The sequence below is a fragment of the Rhinoraja longicauda genome, chromosome 23, assembly GCF_053455715.1.
Source record: "Rhinoraja longicauda isolate Sanriku21f chromosome 23, sRhiLon1.1, whole genome shotgun sequence".
NCBI classification, from domain to species: domain Eukaryota; kingdom Metazoa; phylum Chordata; class Chondrichthyes; order Rajiformes; family Arhynchobatidae; genus Rhinoraja; species Rhinoraja longicauda.
Window position 1 is genome coordinate 30,590,641 of NC_135975.1, and position 21,431 is coordinate 30,612,071.

Genomic DNA, 21,431 nt, shown 5'->3' on the forward strand with positions numbered 1-21,431 from the left:
ACAAGGGCAAGCTGACCATATGCTTCTTTCCTGCTTTATCTACTTGTATTGCGACTTTCAGGGAGCTGTGGACAGAGCTGTAGCTTACTTCCAGCTTTCTCCCCCCCCCCACCCCCCACCCCCTACAATCAGTTTGAAGAAGGATCCCGACCCAAAACATCACTTATCCATGTTCTCCAGAGGTGCTGCCTGACCCACTGAATTACTCCAGCACTTCATGTCTTCTCCTGTGTTTTTCTATGCTCTATGTTCTAAATATTCAGAGCAATGATAGAATCAAAACATGGGCTCATGATTCCCAGTTAAACTCCACCGCAGAAAAGAAAATCACCATAAATCAAACTTTGACAATGACACCACAGGTCTCTCATGATCCATTTTCTCTCTTTGTGACTAACTCGATATAGACAAATACAATTGGGTCAAGGTGACCCTTGTGATTGCCAGATCGCACAAGGTTTATTACGTTGGTGCAATCAAACGTTAAACAGAGCTCAAGTTTAGTTCTGAAGAAGGGTCTTGACCCGAAACGTCACCCATTCCTTCTCTCCAGAGATACTGCCTGTCCCGCTGAGTTACTTCTGCATTTTGTGTCTACCTATTAGTTTAGTTTAGTTTAAAGATACGGTGCAGAAACAGGCCCTTCGGCCCACCGTGTCCGCACCAACCAGCGATCCCCGTACATTAATACTTTAATACTATTCCACATACACTAGGGACAATTTACAATTGTATAAAGCCAATTAACCTACAAACCTGTACATCTTTGGAGTGTGGGAGTAAACCGGAACACCCGGAGAAAACCCACGCAGGTCACAGGGAGAACATAAAGACTCCATACAGACAGCATCCGTAGTCAGGATCGAATCTGGGTCTCTGGCGCAGTAAGGCAGCAACTCTAGCGCTGCACCACCGTGCCCCCCTGAAAGTTTTCTTTCAGACTTCTAAAAGTTTTAGATGAAAGTGAAATTGAACTAAAAGAGGACCTCCTGTATAAGACTTTAAAAGAGGAAGGGCCAGAACTCTCTGGATGAGCACAATATTCAGTGTAATGTTGGGGGCATTTTATTTCTATATTTTAAATTAGATCTCTTTGTATAGACCATCATGTTTTTGGTCATCCTGTTAGAGGAAAGATGTTGTTAAGCTGGAAAGGGTGCATGGAAGATTTATGAGGTTGGTACCAGGAATTGTGGGCCTGAGCTATAGGGAGAGGTTGGGCAGGCAAGGACTACATTCATTGGAGTGCAGGAGGATGAGGGATGGTTTTATAGAGGTGTATAAGATCATGAGAGGAATAGTGGGTAAATGCACAGAGCATTATACCTAAAGTAGGGGAATCGAGAACCAGAGGACATAGGTTTAAGGTGAGGAAGGAAAGATTTAATAGGAACCTGAGGGGCAATGTCCTCATGATTCCCCTACCCTGGTAAAAGGTTCTTGTGTGCCTACCCTATCTATTCCCCTCAAGATCTTATCCACCTCTATAAAATCACCCTTTTTTCCTCCTGCACTCCCGGGAATAAAGTCCTAATCCGCCCAACCTCTCCCTATAGTTCAGCCTCTCAAGTCCTGGCAACATCCTTGTAATCACCACTGCACTCTTTCCAGCTTAGCAACATCTTCCCCATAGCAGGGTGACTAAAACGGAACACAATACTCCAAATGCAGCCTGACCAACATCTTGTACAACTGTAATATTATATCTCAACTTCTGCACTCAGGGCACCGCCATTCACTGTGAACATCCTGCTCTGGTTTGAATTTAGAAGATTGAGGGGGGATCTTATAGAAACTCACAAAATTCTTAAGGGGTTGGACAGGCTAGATGCAGGAAGATTGTTCCCGATGTTGGGGAAGTCCAGAACAAGGGGTCACAGTTTAAGGATAAGGGGGAAGTCTTTTAACCGAGATGAGAAAGTTTTTTTTCACACAGAGAGTGGTGAATCTGTGGAATTCTCTGCCACAGAAGGTAGTTGAGGCCAGTTCATTGGCTATATTTAAGAGGGAGTTAGATGTGGCCCTTGTGGCTAAAGGGATCAGGGGGTATGGAGAGAAGGCAGGTACGGGATACTGAGTTGGATGATCAGCCATGATCATATCGAAAGGCCGAATGGCCTACTCCTGCACCTATTTTCTATGTTTCTATGAATTCCCAAAATGTCACACCCCATACTTATCTGCATTAAACGTCATTTACCATTCCTTAGTCCACTTGTCCAACTGATCAAGATCCATCTGTAATTTTTGATAACCATCTTCACTATCTACGTTACCACCCACTTTAGTGTCCTCTGCAAACTTCCCAATCATGCCTTGTACATTCTCATCCAAAGAGGAAGGAATACAGGTGGAAGGAGATGGAGGTTGGGGTGGGTGGTGGGGGGATAGTGGGTGGGGGGAGGGAGGGTGGGAAGGGAAGAAACGGGTGTAAATCCAGGTGGAGCACAAGGAAAAAAGGAGGGAAAAGGGGGTAAGGGAGGTGGTTGTTTGAAAGTTAGTTACCTAAATTTGGAGAATTCAATGTTCACACTGTTGGATTGTAAGCTACCCAGTAGATTATGAGGTGCTGTTCCTCCAATTTGTGTGTGGCATCACTCTGTTAATGGAGGAGACCCAGGACAGAATGGTCAGTATGGGAATGGGAAGGGGAGTTAAAATGGTTAGCAACTGGGAGATCCAGTAGGCCTTGGCGGACCGAGCACAAGTGTTGGATGAAATGGTCATTTTGGGCTATTTTTAAATATATATTTTGGGGGCTATATGCATTTATGCTTTTCTCTTTAAACATCCCCAACAACACTGTAGAAAGAGACACTGTAAATGGGGCTAGCTTAGATGGGGGCATCTTGGTCGAAATGGATGAATTGGGCCGAAGGGCCTGTTTCTGTGCAGCATGGTTCTGTGACTTTGCATTGAAATGCACAGGTAATTCATTCCATGACTTGAACTGAGATATCAGTTCAAAAAGATGGACCTCCCCCAATTGGTTTCACTTAACATGCCATATGCGATTTAACACCCTCTGAGTGGTGACTCACTTGCCCTCCAAAGAGGTGTCAAAGGTTACTTGCAGCATATTAGCTGAAAGGATTCTAATATAATTATAGCTATTTATGTCCGCAATTTTGGATAGTCGAATATTGCCACTTTTTCTGTGTCATCAACCATCATTATCTACCAGAAATACTAGCAATCACCATTATGCTATTGTGAGTACATTAGAGTTATTGATTTCCCAGAAGAATCCTTGGAGAGTGACAGAGGTATGCGTTTAAAATTAGGTTTATATCTGTGCTCTTGGTTTTTATCGCAGAACTTGCCTTTGCTGGTGGAAAGAGCAGTCTTGACTAGTTCTTTAACAAGTGTCACAGTGACACAGCTGGTAGAGCTGCTGCCCCACCCCGCCTGAGACCCAGGTTCGATCCAGACCTCGGGTGCTGTTTGTGTGGTATTTGCACTTCTCCCTGTGACTGCATGGGCTTCGGGGTGCTCCAGTTTCCTCTCACATCACATAGATGTGACGGTTTGAGGTTTAGTTTTGTTTAAGGTACGGCATGGAAATATTCCCTTCAGCCCACGGAGACCATACAGATCACCTGTTCGCACTAGTTCTATGCCGTACAATCTTTGCATATATTCCTTTCACACGAGGGGCAATTAACAGAGGTCAATAAGCCTACAAACCCACACATCTTTGCGAAATGGGAGGAAATCGGGGCACCCAGAGGAAATCTACTTGGTCACAGGGAGAATGTGCAAACTCCGCACACAGACAACACCAAAAGTCAAGATTGAATTCAGGTCTCTGGCGCTGTGAGGCAGCTGCTCTACTACCTGCGCCACTATGCCACCCATATTGCCCTCTGTAAAATGCCCCTAGTACGTCGTCGTGGCTATCCCTGGTGTGTAGGGAGTGGAGAAACATAGAACTAGTGTGATCAATGGTCGGCATGGACTTGTTGGGCCAAAGGGCCTGTTTCTATGCTTTATATTTCAATCAATCAATTAATTTCCTTACATGGCATCAGGTGAGAAGCCTGCTAAAAATGAAAGTAAGCTTCCATTCTATACAAACTTGTAATGCCTCTCCCATGGAATCCAAGCAATCACATTGAAAGCGGAAAAATGCGCTTTCCATAAAATAAATCAATTGGAAACCAAATTGCACATTTAGCCCCAGGGTTAATAGGTTGGCGAGATGCTGCTAACCATGATCGCACCTACTCCAGTGGGAGAAAGAGTGACAAATCAGAATTAATGGGAGGCAATGGGGAAATGGCAAGTGTTCCATCATGGAGATTGAACCCAAAGACCCAATTAAGATTTTGTTTAAGGGAACAGCTAACACGAGGCGACGTGGATATGTTCACACAATAATGTTGCCACAGTGATTCATCATACATGCCGGTAAATGCCAGTATCAGTGTTCCGTTTAAACATGAGACGATGTTTAACAATGACAAATTAAATGAAGTTTGCCATTATGAATTAACTTAATTGCACTGAAGAGATTTCAGTTCAGAGATACAGCATGGAAACAGGCCCTTCGGCCCACTGAGCCCACACTGACCATCGATTACCTGTTCACCCTAGTTCTCTGTTATCCCACTTTCTCATCCACTCCCTACACTATAGGGGCAATTTACAGAGGCCAGTTAACCTACGAAACCCGCACGTCTTTGGGATGTGGGAGGAAACCAAAGGACCCGGAGGAAATCCACATCGTCACAGGGAGAACGTGCAAACACTACACAGACAGCACCCTAGATCAGTATTGAACCCAGGTCTCTGGAGCTGTGAGGCAGTGGCTCTACCTCTGTGCCACTCTGCTGCAGGACAAAGCGTGGCAGGAAATAGGTGAACACAGGTGAGAGGGGTGGGGTTTGATAGGCAGATGGTTGGACAAAGGCCAGTGATGAACACACACAAGGTGTGAGACAAAAGGATACAAGAGTAGCAAATTGTGAAGCTAGAGGTTTGACGCGGTGGAAGTTATTTACGAATGTAAGTGGAGGGGGAAAGATAGAAGCAAAATCAGCCTGTGCTCAGGTGAGGGGAGGGGAAAGAAAGGGTGGGGTGGTGGGTTAATGAGGAAGAAACGGAATGGAAGGGTGTTTTGTCCAGGCTACCTAAAATTGGGGAATTCAATGTTCAGGGTTGTAAGCTATCCAAGCATAATATGAGGTGCTGTTCCACCTCAGAAGTTGCAGTTCCTCGTGTCTTCAACTCAAATACTTTTGTTTTTTTTTAATTGAATACCGAAATGATAAACGTCAAGGATCCAGTATATTTTGTAAGGTTGCAAAGCTTCCAAAGAATCGTTAATAGCTTCCTATTAAGGAAATGACTGAAAGGCGCTGATATGAAGTGAAACTTCATGTCAAATACACTCAGCGAATAGAATAACAAATGTTTTTACCCTGTTGCATTTAAAGTGGCAGTGGAAATGATTCATTGTGGTAACAACCTAATTATCTGCTCATTCAGTTCTTCTTTAATTAAACCATGACGGACATTGTTATTTATATAGAACATCATACCCAACATTAAAAGTCAAGTGCGATAAAGGCCGTCGGTGCATGCAAACTGATCTTTGCCGTGAAATTTTCTTCAACATTGGGCATTTCCTTTTAGTTTTTGGATTGATGAATGCATGCACATTTGTAGGGGGTCTTGTGTCACATCTACGTCAAGTAGGTTGGTCGGACGTGCCAAGCACACGTACTGTTGTTGTAAGTATATAAAATTATATAAAGAGTATATAAAGAGAAGCAGAGATAGGGTGGATGGTCAGAAACCTTTTCCCAGGTTGGAAACATCAAGGTTCAGTTTTTATTATTGTCCCGTGTGCTAAGGTATCGTGAAAAGCCTTGTATCGCATGCTATCCAATCAAACCAGATAATACCGTACATAAATACATTTAAGCCAAACTCAAATGCAATAGGTAGGGCAAAGGGGAAGCTACAAAGTGCAGAATATAGTTTTCAGCATTGCAGTGCATCAGTTCCAGAGACAAATTCCAATGACCGCAATGAGGTGGAGGTGAATCAGACAGTATACTTGCTTATGGAAGGAATGTCCAGAAGCCTGATAACAGAAAAGAAGCCGTTCCCAAGTCTGCCAGTGCACGCTTTCAAGCTTCTGTAACCTCTACTCGATGGGTGTGGGGAGAAGAGGGAATGACCAGGGTGTGATTATGTTGGCTGCTCTTCCGAGGCAGCGTGAAGTGTAATTTCCTCAGTCTCCAAAGTAAGTGAAGGTGTTGGTGTGCCTTCCTGGTTATCTCTTCAATGTGGTTGTTCCACGACAGATCATTGGTAATATTGACACCAAGAAACTGGACCAGGTTGCCAAGGGTGATGGTGATGGAGGAAGGTACAATAGTGGTATTTAAGAAATGGAGGGTTATGGATCACATGCAGGCAGAGGAGAAACTGGCATCATGTTTGGCACAGACATTGTGGACCTGCTGGGTTTCTCCACCAGTTTATTTTTCGTTCCAGATTCTAGCACCCACAACCTCTTGTGTCTCCATTCAAATGCTTATATTTTGTTAGAGTGCTATTCTCTCCAATGTTTACACACCATACCAGACCAATGGGCAACGCTTTATCATCCAGCCTGACCATATAACGCAGCAGCACATACAGATCATTAGCAAAACCTAAACAGATGCCGCCTGACCCACTGAGTTACTCCAACACTTTGTGTCTTTTTTTTGTATAAGCCAGCATCTGCAGTTCCTTGTATCTCATATTAGATACGCAATGGACGCATTGTTGATCATTTTCCAATGTTCTATAGATTCAGGATCAGTTCCTGTGGATTGGAGGGTAGCTAATGTTATCCCACTTTTTAAGAAAGGAGGGAGAGAGAAAACAGGAAATTATAGGCCAGTTAGTCTGACATCAGTGGTGGGGAAGATGCTGAAGTCAATTATAAAAGATGAAATTGCGGAGCATTTGGATAGCAGTAACAGGATCGTTCCGAGCCAGCATGGATTTACAAAGGGGAGATCATGCTTGACTAATCTTCTGGAATTTTTTGAGGATGTAACTAGGAAAATTGACAGGGGAGAGCCGGTGGATGTAGTGCACCTTGACTTTCAGAAAACCTTCGAGAAGATCCCACATAGGAGATTAGTGGGCAAAATTAGAGCACATGGTATTGGGGGTAGGGTACTGACATGGATAGAAAATTGGTTGGCAGACAGAAAGCAAAGAGGGTGGATAAATGCTTCCCTTTCAGAATGGCAGGCAGTGTCTAGTGTGGTACCGCGAGGCTTGGTGCAGGGACCGCAGCTATTTACAATATACATTAATTACTTGGATGAAGGGATTAAAAGTACCGTTAGCAAATTTGCAGATGATACAAAGCTGGGTGGCAGTGTGAACTGTGAGGAAGATGCTATGAGGTTGCAGGGTGACTTGGACAGGTTGTGTGAGTGGGCGGATGCATGGCAGATGCAGTTTAATGTGGATAAGTGTGAGGTTATCCACTTTGGTGGTAAGAATAGGAAGGCAGAGTATTATATGAATGGTGTCAAGTTAGGAAAAGGGGATGTACAACGAGATCTGGGTGTCCTAGTGCATCAGTCACTGAAAGGAAGCATGCAGGTACAGCAGGCAGTGAAGAAAGACAATGGAATGTTGGCCTTCATAACAAGAGGAGTTGAGTATAGGAACAAAGAGGTCCTTCTGCAGTTGTACAAGGCCCTAGTGAGACCGCACCTGGAGTACTGTGTGCAGTTTTGGTCTCCAAATTTGAGGAAGGCTATTCTTGCTATTGAGGGCGTGCAACGTAGGTTTACTAGGTTAATTCCCAGAATGGCGGGACTGTCATTTGTTGAAAGACTGGAATGACTAGGCTTGTATACACTGGAATTTAGAAGGATGAGAGGGGATCTTATCGAAACATATAAGATTATTAAGGGGTTGGACATGTTAGAGGCAGGAACCATGTTCCCAATGTTGGGGGTGTCCAGAACCAGGGGCCACAGTTTAAGAATAAGGGGTAGGCCATTTCGAATGGAGATGAGGAAAAACTTTTCCAGTCAGAGAGTTGTAAATCTGTGGAATTCTCTACCTCAGAAGGCAGTGGAGGCCAATTCTCTGAATGCATTCAAGAGAGAGCTAGATAGAGCTCTTAAGGATAGCGGAGTCAGGGGGTATGGGGAGAAGGCAGAAACGGGGTACTGATTGAGAATGATCAGCCATGATTACATTGAATGGTGGTGCTGGCTCGAAGGGCCGAATGGCCTACTCCTGCACCTATTGTCTATTGTTTATTATCTCATAACTTGGATAGGCAATATTTCAGATCAGATCTAAAGAAGTGGTCTTGACCTTAAAACGTCAACGGACCATTCCCTCCACATTCCCTTCAGGCGGCACGGCGGTAGAGCTGCTGCCTTACAGCGCCGAAGACCCAGGTTCTATGCTGACTACGTGTGCTGTCTGTACGGAGTTTGTATGTTCTCCCTGTGACCTCACCAGGTTCTCCGGTTTCCTTCCACACTCCAAAGACGTACAGGTTAAATAGGTTAATTGGCTTTGATAAGTTGTAAAATTGGCCTGAGTGTGTAGGATAGTGTTAGTGCGAGGTGATAACTGGTGGGAGGCGGACAGAAGGGCCTCTTTCCGCACAGTATCTCTAAAGTCTAAAGTCCAAATCTCTAAAGATACTGCCTGACCTGCTCAGTTCCTCCAGCCCTTTGTGTTTTGCTCAAGATTCCAGTCTCTGCAGTCTCGTGCGACTAGTGTTGAACTTCATTGGGTCAGTGCCAAGCATATCTATATTGTGCAGAAACATAGATTCAACGAAATATTTTTCAAGGCATTTCTCATTTTAAAATGATGCTATCATTTCCTCAGTGATAACTTGTTCATGCTCATTCCCATTACAATGCCCTTATATTCGGGGACTCGGATAATGGACCCTTGTGTTTGACAAAGCAAAAGTTCACCAAAGACTTGATGTTCAGTGGAATGAAATACAGACATCAGTCTTGCCTGACTAATGAAAGCAACAAAGCTATCAATATTCCTCTGAAATGGGTCAGAGTATTTGTTTGCTGTCATAGGCTCTATGAAGTGGATGCTTCACATTGTATATTTATAATTTCCACATCAACAAGTGACGCAAGTTCCATAGATATGGAGCTTTTTATTTGAACAAGATAATCAGTGTCAAAATTGGAATAGTTACGAATGTGCAAAAATAGCAGGCTGATGTTTTTTCAGTTTCAAAAGTTTTGTGTTTTACATTGAGACTTGTAATTATCCAATGGCAGAATGATAAATTAAAGCAATATTTTTAAGGAATTTAAATATTCTTTTTCCCCTCCAACCCTGACTCTACACCTCATTGTAATCTCCCTGTCTTCACAAAGCACAAATGGTGAAAAAAAACGACAAAGTGCTGGAGTAACCCAGAGGGTCAGGCAGCCTCTCCGGGGAACATGGAACATGAACCCAGAGGGTCAGGCAGCCTCTCCGGGGAACATGGTAACGTCTTGGGTCAGGACCCTTCTTCAGATTGATTGTGGTGGGGTGGGGAGGAGAAAGCTGGAAGAGAGGAGAGACAAGACAAAGCCTGGTGAGCGATAGGTGGATACAGGTACGTGGAGTTTTTGATAGGCACAAGGTTGGACAAAGGCCAGAGATGAAAAGGCAAAAGATGTGAGTTAAGGATAAAAGAGGTACAAATTATGAAGGAAGGAATATGTGGAAGGGGGGAGAAATGGGTCCAAGTCCAGGTAGGGCATAGGGAAGTGAAGGGGGGAGGGAGGTGGAGTGAGGCAGAAATAGGGTGGGGAGAGGGGGGTGTTTGTAGGTTAGTTATCTAAAATTGGAAAATTCTTTGTTCACACCTTTGGGTTGTAAGTTACCCAAGTGGAATATGAGGTGCTGTTCCTCCACTCTGGCAATGGAAGAGGCCCAGGACTGAAAGGTCAGTGTGGGAATGGGAAGGGGAGTTGAAATGGTCAGCAACTGAGAGCTCCAGTCAACCCTGGAGGAACGAACACAAGTATTCAGAGAAACCAGGTGTGAGTCGCACGTAAAAAGTACTCAAGTGTCTGTTACATTAACTAGGTTGATCTAGGGAAGATATTCCCAGAAGGAAAAAGAAAGTTGATCAGGAGGCAAATTTAAGGTATGGTAACAAAGAGAATTGTGTATCATCATCAGTAAACGAGAATCATCTATGGGTAAAGAAATAAAGAAATCTCAGGAGAAAAAATAAAAGTTAATAGAACTATAAGTGCAGGCTTGAACTTCCAGCTGGCCAAATGTCATCTAATTCAGCTTAGGATTCCATTTGATGAAGGCAATGCTTTGGATTGCTCCGTAGTCAATATAACCTTGTGGATATATTAACAGAACAAATAACTGATCTTCCAACAAAAACATTTTTTTTCCCCCACATCTCACCATCTGTCCTAATCGTTGAGCTGTGGTTAAACTGTTAACAAGATTTGCAGACCAATATGATAAGTAATAATGGAGAAACAAGAAACTGCAGATGCTGGAATCTTAACCAAAACACTAAGTGCTGAAGGAACTCAGTGGGTCTGGCAGCATCTGTGGAAGAAGTGGATGGGTGCCATTTTGCATCGAGACCCTTCTTCAGAAGAGTCCCCGTGTGGAACATCATCTATCCATTCCCTCCACAGATGCTGCCTGACCCACTGAGTTCCTTACGCACTTTTGATAAGACCAACCAAGGTCCTACTGGAAGAACTTTGGGTTGGGAATCAGTCTGAAGAGGGATCCCAACATGAACCGTCATCTATTCATGTTCTCTAAGGATGCTGCCTGACCTGCTAAGTTACTCCAGCACTTTGTGTCCTTGTTTGTAAACCAGTATCTCAGTTCCTTGTTTGTACGTGATCCTACTGGATCTGGATTTGTAACCACAGCCTTTGAAAATGATAACATCAGCATATTTCTTGGTACAAAACTCACTCGGGATTCTTTCATGATAATGGTAATCTTTCACCCATGAAGACAGAGTTGAATCATAATGGATGATCCTCACTAAATCTATAAATCAACCAGCTTTTCTCCAGAGGTGCTGCCTGACCTGCTGAGTTACTCCAGCATTTTGTGTCTATCTTCAGTGTAAACCAGCATCTGCAGTTCCTTCCTACATTATAAATCAACCAGTTTATGGCCTGCCATAAATGAACAGAATGAAGATGGGACAAACAAGAAGAGTTATATCAATCAATTGTCATCAGCATCACTTCTTTATTCATTTAAAAATGAATGTTTTTCAGCAAACCTTTGCAACTTGGAAGGGAATTGGGGAGGTATTTAATCATCTGTTCACGTGTAAACAGACTCAACTGGGTAACTGTCAGGTGAAGGGTAACCTGGCTAAAACAGTTATACAGAACATGGAACAGTACAATACAGGAACAGGCCCTTTGGCCGCAATATCTGTGCTGAAGTTGATGCCAAGGTAAATTAATCACCTCTGCCTGCATGTGATCTGTATCTATTCGTTCCCTGCATATAGAGTTATAGAGTCATACACCACAGAAAATGGTCCTTCGACCCAACTTGCTCATGCTGGCCAACATGTACCTTCTACACTAGTCCCACCTGCCCGTGTTTGGCCCATAATCCCTTTAAATCTTTCTTATCCATATACATTTAATGTCTTTTAAATGTTGTTCTCGCACCTGCCTCAACTACCTCATCTGCCAGCTCATTCCATATACTCACTATGGCATATCCATGTGCCTATTCAAATGCCTCGTTAATACCACTATCGTATTGGCTTCCATCATCACCTCTGGCACTTTGCAAGCACCAGCTCTGCACGGTCACAGGGAGAATGTGTAAACTCCACACGGACAGCACCTAAAATTGTTACCTGAAATTGGAGAATCCGATGTTCATGCACCATACATCAATCTGAGGAAGGGTCCTGACCCGAACTGCCTGACACCTAACCATATTGTCTAGAGATGATGAGTTACTCCAGCACTTCGAGTATTTTGCTGAAGATTCCAGCATCTGCAATTCCTTGTGTCTACAAAACAAAAAAAATCTGGCGAGTCCATTTGCCATATCACATTTTGGTGAATTATAGAACGTAAAATCTTTGTCTCTATTGATCTTTTGGGATTTAAGCGGTAGTTTGTTTGTAGCTCAATAAAACAGTTTACATATTTAAACAGATGCTTCATCACAGTAGAGAAATGTCAGTTAATTTTAGTTTTGTTTAAAGTTTTGCCAGGAAAGATGTGCGTCTGATAATTCTCAACCAAAATATTCTTGACATTTAAACTCGCGAATGACCAGATGTGTGTGAAGGTCTAACGAGGCTTATTGTGTTACTAATTAGACATTTTAATGCAGTAGGATATTGTTGTGCCACAGAAGCACAGCTTTAGATTGGAATTTAGAGACAGGTTACTTCATTCTGGAAAGAATTGTAAAGGGCTGTTGCTATGGTTCATTTCGAAACTTTAATCGCACGTAGTCTGAAGAAGGATCTCAACCCGAAACATCACCCATTTCTTCTATCCAGAGATGCTGCCTGTCCCGCTGAGTTTTGCCAGTATTTTGTGTCTCTCTTAAGTTCTGATTATCTATAATACATACAGTAGGCCTTTCCTCAGTTTTTTTAATTAAAATTTTCCATTGTCTTTGAGTTTAATTTAGTTTGCATGTCATTAATTATATTAATATAATATACATTTATATTATATGGAACTATGTCAGGTAGCGTCTGTGGAGGGAATGGACAGGCAACATTTCAGCTCAATAGACAATAGACAATAGGTGCAGGAGGAGGCCATTTGGCCCTTTGAGCCAGCACCGCCATTCAATGTGATCTTGGCTGATCATTCTCAATCAGTACCCCGTTCCTGCCTTCTCCCCATACTCCCTGACTCCGCTATCCTTAAGAGCTCTATCTAGCTCTCTCTTGAATGCATTCAGAGAATTGGCCTCCACTGTCTTCTGAGGCAGAGAATTCCACAGATTCACAACTCTCTGACTGAAAAAGTTTTTCCTCATCTCAGTTCTAAATGGCCTACCCCTTATTCTTAAACTGTGGCTCCTTGTTCTGGACTCCCCCAACATTGGGAACATGTTTCCAGCCTCTAGCGTGTCCAACCCCTTAATAATCTTATACGTTTCAATAAGATCTCCTCTCATCCTTCTAAATTCCAGTGTATACTTTCTTCAGACTTAGGACTGAAGAAAGGTCCTGACCCGAAAGGTACTGTAGATTCTGAAGAAGGATTCTAACCCAAAACATCATCTGTCCAATCCCTCCACAGATGCTACTGGCCCGCTGAGTTCCTCCAGTACTTTGTGTTTTGCTGAAGTAATTTAGAACTAAAGATTCAGAGGACAGTAATGTCATCATTACCAACTATATGTTCATATGATTTTGGTTGAGCAATGAATATTTGAAAGAAATCCCTGCAAAATAATATCTGGTCCTCTTTAACTTCCACCTGAAATTTTAGGATTAGTGTTGTGGGGAAACCAATGTTCTCGGTTAAATGATATAAAATTGTAAACTGCCATATGATTGAAGGTTTAAGTTTAGGGTTAAGATTATTATTGTCACATGTATCGAGGTACAGTGAAGAGATCTGTTTTACATGCTATCTAAAACAGATCAGATCATACTATACATAAATACAATCAGTTCAAACTCAAGTACAATAGGTAGAACAAAGGGGAACAGAGTTCGTAAATAGAGTTCATTTTATTATACCTAAACTGAAGTCACACTCTAGATTTTAAATTTAAAAGCTTTTTATGGAAAGTTATGGTTGATATGATTTATACAGTATATAATCAGGAATCGCTTATAACTTTAAGAGGTGCTATGATGCATGGCTAAGTGAGGAAGATTAAAACTGATATTGCTCCTCCATCTATTCTGTTTAATGAGCATATAGATGAATCGCTAGCTGGATGAAGATATTTAATACCAATATTGTTAATGCACCATTTTCAAACTATTCTGAGTCACTTTTGAAGATGCTGACAATTTTTCAGTTCAGTTATTGATTTATTTTCTACACTGATAACAAAAAAGCATCCTTTCCCATTACGATCATTTTTTTGCTCATGATCCAGATAAGCACATGATGGTTTTATGTGTAGAAGCAAAGAACTGCAGATGCTGGTTAATACACAAAAGAACACAATGGGCTGGAGTTATCTGGACTACACTTCCTACAACCTTGCCTCTTGCAAAGACATTTTCCCTACTCTCAATTCCTTTGTCTAAGCCGTATCAGACTTTCGATTCTAGGACATCCGAGATGTTCTCCTTTGTAAAAGTGGTTCCCCCCCCCATCTGTTCAATAGTGCTTTATTTGTCACATGTGCAACTATGCAGTGAAATTCTTTTTGCATATATCACACATGTGAGAGCAGCCATTTTTGGTGCCATTATTCAAAGTCCAAAGTTCAGTCGGCCCGCACACTTGAGCTGTTCCCGCAAACTGATGTCCCTCTCCTTTCTTCGCCCGGCCATCTTTGTGTCCCAGGGGTGCCTCCTGCAGCCTATCTTGAAGGAGCTGTAGGCATTACCTCAATTCATCCTCCTACCGATCCACTCCTAGTGCCCGACCCCTCCAGTTCCCTCCCGGTTACGCCGTCCGACGAGCCCTCGGGTGGTTTCCCTGCTGATCTCCGAGCCTTCGGGCGGGCCCCGACGAGCCTTCGGGCGGGCAACCGATCCCGAAGACCGACGAACCTTCTGATGGGTTCCACCTACCACCGAGCCTTCAAGCAGGTCACATCGACCGACGATTCTTCTGGCGGGCGTCATGGCCACAACACCCGGTCCCGCACACACATCTCGTAGTTCTGCTCTTGCTCCCCCTCACTACAGATGGAACAAGGACAGAGTTCCCCCGGTCCTCACCTTTCTCCTCACCTCTGCATCCAACACATGGCAGCACGGTGGCGCAGCGGTAGAGTTGCTGCCTTACAGCGAATGCAGCGCCGCAGACTCAGGTTCGATCCTGACTACGGGCGCCGTCTGTACGGAGTTTGTTCGTTCTCCCCGTGACCTGGGAGGGTTTTCTCTGAGATCTTCGGTTTCCTCCCACACTCCAAAGATGTGCGGGTATTTCAATTTCAATTTCAATTCAATCTTCAATTTTATTTGTATAGTATGGCGAGTCCGAAACTTGTTGGTTGTAGACGAAGTTTATTGCAGCCGCAATACACGAATACAGAGTTAAACAACAAGGTACAGGACAACCAATACAAACTTACTGTCTTCCTTGAAGACTTCGCCGAACTGGCTAAATCGGGCGCCAAACGCGCACATGACATCGCTGGCCAATCAGCGATGTCGTTCCCTGGACCAATCCCCATGGTCGCGTTCCCACGTGACCTCGCTGGCCAATCCGAGGGTTTGACGACCTGGACCATTCTCTATGGTCACTACATGACCCCCCCCAGAACCCGAGGTGCGGAACCTAGCTGGGAGCCGGATTTCGCGACCATAACGAGTACGGAGAGGGACAGCCTGAACCACAGGAGCCGGAGGTTCCGGACTTGGTGGAACAGCCGGAACGAGAGGTTCTGGAGGAACTACCGGCACGGGGGGTCCTGGAGGAACTGCCGAAACGGGGGATCCTGGAGGAACTGTCGGAACGGGGGTTTCTGGACTGGGCGGAACTAACGGAGGTCGGCCTCTCCTAGGGGTTTGACTGACCAGGACTGGTTGATCCGGGTCCAAATGGGCAGGTTTGAGCCGGGACACCGAGACGAGTTCACTCTTGCCGCCCATGTCTAAGGTGAAAGTAGCCGTTCCCTTACATAAAACCCGGAACGGCCCTTGATAGACCCTCTGCAACGGGGCGCGATGGGCATCTTTACGCAGAAAAACAAACTCACAGTCCTTCAGGGAAGACGGTTCATGTACCATGGGACACCCATGACGTGAAGTCGGCACTGGAGCCAGGGAGCCCACCCGTTCCCGGAGAGATGCTAACGCTGATGGGACTGTAGGGAGCAGGGCTGAAGGGTCCGGAAACAGATCTCCGGGTACTCGAAGTGTCGAGCCATATACTAGCTCTGCGGACGACGCACCGAGATCTGGCTTAGGAGCAGTCCGGATGCCCAAAAGAACCCAAGGGAGTTGGTCTACCCAGTCCGGGCCTTCAAGCCTTGCACTGAGGGACGCCTTAAGTTGGCGGTGGAACCTTTCTACGAGTCCATTTGCCTGAGGGTGATATGCAGTTGTGGGTTGTAACTTGGACCCGTACAGTTCCGCCAGCGCGGCCCAGAGGGACGAAGTGAACTGTGGCCCTCTGTCAGTTGTAATAACTGCTGGGACCCCGAAACGAGCTACCCAATGAAGGGCCAAAGTCCTAGCACAAGACGCTGACGAGATATCAAACAATGGGAAAGCCTCTGGCCACCGGGGTGAACCGATCCACCACCGTGAGGAGGTGGGTGTAGCCCCGGGAGGAAGGCAAAGGCCCGACCAAATCCACGTGGATGTGGAAAAAACGAAAAGCCGGGACCTCGAAATCCTGTACGGGGGGCTGGACGTGGCGCTGGACTTTAGCGGTCTGACAGGGCACGCAGGAACGTGCCCACCCCGCTACCTGTTTCCGCAGGCCATGCCAGACAAACCTCGCTGCTACCAAGGCAGAGGTGGAGCGGATGGACGGGTGCGCCAGCCCATGAATGGCATCGAAAACCCGGCGCTGAAGGGAGGGCGGTACTACCGGCCTGGGACGAGGAAGAGAAACATCGCACCAGACTTTCGTGCCCTCCGACCCACAAGCTACCTGGGCCAACTTCAATCCCGAAGTGGTGGACTGGTAAGCCGAAACGGTATCCGCTAGGAGCTGTGCCTCCGCGAGCTCCTGGGGATCCACTTCGCAGTCCACCGCCGAAATAGGGGGAAAAGCAGGTCTAGACAGGGCGTCAGCAACGGCATTAAGCTTACCCGCGATATGACGGACATCTGTGGTAAATTCGGAGATAGCAGTCAGGTGCCGCTGCTGGCGGGCCGTAAATGCCACGAATGGGCGGCCCTCGAGGAAATACCTGAAATGACGGACAGCTAAATAGAGAGCTAGAAGCTCTCGGTCAACTGCGCTATATTTCAGCTCGGCCGAATTTAGTTGCCGGCTGAAAAACGCTAAAGGCTGCCAACGGCCACCGACCTGCTGCTCCAGAACCCCACCCACCGCCACGTCAGAGGCGTCAACCGTCAGGGCCGTGGGGGCGGAGGGGCTCGGATGGACCAACATGGTGGCGTCTGCCAAGGCTGCCTTAGCTGCCGTAAAAGCCGACTCTGCGGTCGGGGACCACAACAACTCTACCGGATTCCCTGCAAGGCATTGGAAAAGCGGGCGCAGGACTCGCGCCGCTGCCGGAACGAATCTATGGTAGAAATTAACCATGCCTACGAACTCCTGCAGCCTTTTTACTGTGGTGGGCCTGGGAAAAGCCCGGATAGCTTCCACCTTCTCGGGCAAAGGGGCGGCGCCGGCAGGAGTAATTCTGTGCCCTAGAAAATCGAGGGCAGGCAGGCCGAATTGACATTTGGAGGGTTGGATAATGAGCCCGTGGTCTTGGAGCCGCTGGAACACGGTCCGCAAATGGGCCTGGTGTTCCTGCACTGAGGGGCTGGCTACCAGGATGTCGTCTAAATAAATAAACAAAAAGGGTAAACCCCGGCCCACGCGGTCCATCAGTCGCTGGAAAGCCTGTGCCGCGTTCTTTAAACCGAAAGGCATACGCAACCATTCAAACAACCCGAACGGAGTAATAGTTGCAGTTTTTTGTATGTCCTCCGGTCGCACCGGAATCTGATGGTATCCTCGCACCAAATCGATTTTGGAAAACACCACCGCTCCTTCCAGCCCAGATGAAAAGTCCTGTAGGTGCGGTATGGGGTAGCGATCAGCCGTGGTGACAGCATTGAGACGCCGATAATCGCCACATGGCCTCCACCCCCCAGATGCCTTGGAGACCATGTGTAACGGCGAGGCCCACGGGCTGTCAGACTGACGGACAATTCCCATTTCCTCCATCTTCCTGAACTCCGCCCTTGCCACCACCAGTTTGTCTGGCGGTAGTCTCCTGGCCCGAGCGAAAACGGGAGGGCCTTCGGTGCAGATGTGATGGACCACACCGTGCTTAGCCGAAGGTGCGTCAAAACGTTGGACGAGCAGCTCTGGGAACTCTGCCAGAATCGCAGCATACGAGTCGGGGGCCGCGACGACGGCCTGGACAGTAGGGCTGGGCGAGGAGGCGATTGTCGGAGCGACGTGCTCATCTTCGGCGGAGGGTCGGAGGTCGTTACCGCGGACATCAGGAACCAGTGAAAAAGCCCAGAGAAAATCTGCGCCCAGGATCGCTTGTTTGACGTCGGCTATGATGAATGGCCATTCGTACGTGCGGAGGCCTAACACAAGGGACATCTTCCGTGTACCGAAAGTGCGAATTGGGCTGCCATTAACCGCGATGAGGGTGGGACCTGTCTTACCCGATCTGGTTTTGAGGTCGGTCGGCGGCACTATGCTGACGATGGCTCCCGTGTCTACCAAAAATTCTGTGTCCGTGAATCGATCATGAACATAGAGGCGCCGGTTCTGGCCAATCGTAACTGCCCCTATGTACGATCGGCCGAGGCATTTCCCGCGAAGGTACAAGGCAAACGACAGTTGCGGGATTCGTTACCCCATCGTAGGTGATAATAGCACCAGCCGCGCTTGTGCGGATCTTTTTGGCGGGCTTTCGGAGAATTGGCGGGAGACGTGGCGCCATCTTGCCGTCGCTGTGGCGTGGTCACCGATGTCGAGACTTTGTTGATTGAACCACTTGCCTTGTTTTTTGCCGCTATGAGCGCGTCCGCTTTCGCTGCATATGCTTCGGGGTCCTTAAAAGAACAATCCGTAAGCAGCAGTCGGACATCCTCGGGAAGTTTCTCGCGGAATGCCTGTTCAAACATCGGGCAATCCGTATGCTCACCGGCTAGCATCATCATTTCGGCCATGAGGACGGAAGGCAGTTGGTCTCCAAGATCCGGTAGGTGCAGAAGTTTTGCCGCACCACCATGCTTATTCAACCCGAAGGTTCGCAGTAATACCTTCTTCATGGCCTCGTACTTGTCTTCCGCAGGTGAATTTATGATGGTTGTGTCCGGCGATAGAGCGCTGACGAGGTAGAAGTACTTCGTGGACTCGTCCGACACCTTCTTTATATGGAATTGAGCCTCGGCGTGGATAAACCAAGCTTGCGGTGCGTACGTCCAAAATAACGGAAGATGAACGCCTGCCGCGCTTGACTCCGGTGTGCCCTGCTCGGTCATCGTCAACGAGGCGTCGGGTTCCTGCTCAGTCGGTGATCGTCCAGATCATGTCGGGGTCACCAATATGGCGAGTCCGAAACTTGTTGGTTGTAGACGAAGTTTATTGCAGCCGCAATACACGAATACAGAGTTAAACAACAAGGTACAGGACAACCAATACAAACTTACTGTCTTCCTTGAAGACTTCGCCGAACTGGCTAAATCGGGCGCCAAACGCGCACATGACATCGCTGGCCAATCAGCGATGTCGTTCCCTGGACCAATCCCCATGGTCGCGTTCCCACGTGACCTCGCTGGCCAATCCGAGGGTTCGACGACCTGGACCATTCTCTATGGTCGCTACAATAGCACATTTAAAAACAACCCACGTTGACCAAAGTGCTGTACATCTGATTAGGTACTAAGGAAATAAAAAATGAAACGTACAGTAACACGCAAACATAACAGCACATACAAAACAGTTCACAGCGCCTCCTCAATGAGCCTCAAACGCTAGGGAGTAGAAATAGATTTTGAGCCTGGACTTAAAGGAGTCGATGGAGGGGGCAGTTCTGATGGGGAGAGGGATGCTGTTCCACAGTCTAGGAGCTGCAACCGCAAAAGCGCGGTCACCCCTGAGCTTAAGCCTAGACCACGGGATAGTGAGTAGCCCCAAGTCGGCCGACCTGAGGGACCTGGAGTTAGAGAGGTGGGTTAGAAGTAGGGGGGGAATGTCCATTTAGGGCATTTAGGTTAATTGACTGGGTAAATGTAAAAATTGTCTCTAGTGTGTGTAGGATAGTGTTAATGTGCGGGGATCGCTGGGCGGCGTGGACTCGGTGGGCCGAAGGGCCTGTTTCCGCGCTGTATCTCTAAATCTAAAAAAAATCTAAAATCATCCTCCGACATTTCTGGCACCTCCATAGTGATTCCACCACTACCACATCTTCCCATCTCCGCCCCTTTCCGCCTTCCGCAGACTGCTCCCTTCACAACTCCTTGGTTCACTCATATCTTCCCACCCAAACCAACCCCCTCCCCAGTAACTGTCCCCTACATCTGCAGGAGATGTAACACCTGTCCCTATACCTCCTCCGTCGCCACCATCCAGGGACACCAGCTGAGGCAGAGGTTCACGTGCATCTCCTCCAACCTCATCTACTGCATCCGCTGCACCGAATGTGGCCCTCCTGTACATTGGCGAGACCTAAGTGTCTAAGACCCGGCGACCACTTTGCTGAATGCTTGCATGAGGCCTATTGGATCTCCTGGTTGCCAACTATTTTAACTTCCCTTCCCATTCCTACCTTTCTGTCCTGGGCCTCCTCCATGACAGGCAACACAAAAACTGAAGAATCAGCACCTCCTATTGCGCTTGGGTAGCTCACAACCCTACAGTATGAACGTTAAATTTTCCAATTTTAGGTCTTCTTTATCTTTAAACTTTTAGGCTTTCGAGATACAGCGTGGAAACAGGCCCTTTAACCCACCATGTCCGTGCCAACCAGTGATCACCCCGTACACTAACACTTTTCTACACACTAGGGACAATTTATCAAAGCCAATTAACCTACACATCTGTACATCTTTGGAGGGTGGGATGAAACCAGAGCACCTGGAGAAAACCCATGCGGTCAAAGGGAAAACATACAAACTCCATGCAGACAGCACCTAGTCAGGATCGAACCCGGGTCTCTGACGCCGTAAGGCAGCAACTCTACTGCTGTGCCACTGTGCTGCCTCAAAACACCTTTCTCCCAACCTCCCCACTTCACCCCCCCCCCCCCCCCCCCCCCGCCTGTGCCCCACCTATTTCACTCCTCCATTCTCTCCTCCTGCCAATTTCTTTTCTCTGACTTTACAATCTGCAACTCTTTAAACCAGTCTCACACCTTCCTTTCTTATCTTTGGCCTTTGTTCCAAGGAGCTATCAAAACCCCCCTCTCTCACCTGTGTCAACCTACTATCTCCCACACAAGTCCTGCACTTTGTGTCCTTTGATGTTTTTATTTATTTATCAGGATGAGGCCATTGCTGTCAAGGCAAGCAGTTATCACCGGTCCCTAACAGCCCGAGAGATTAAGGTTTATTATTGTCATGTGTACAGAGGTAGTGTGAA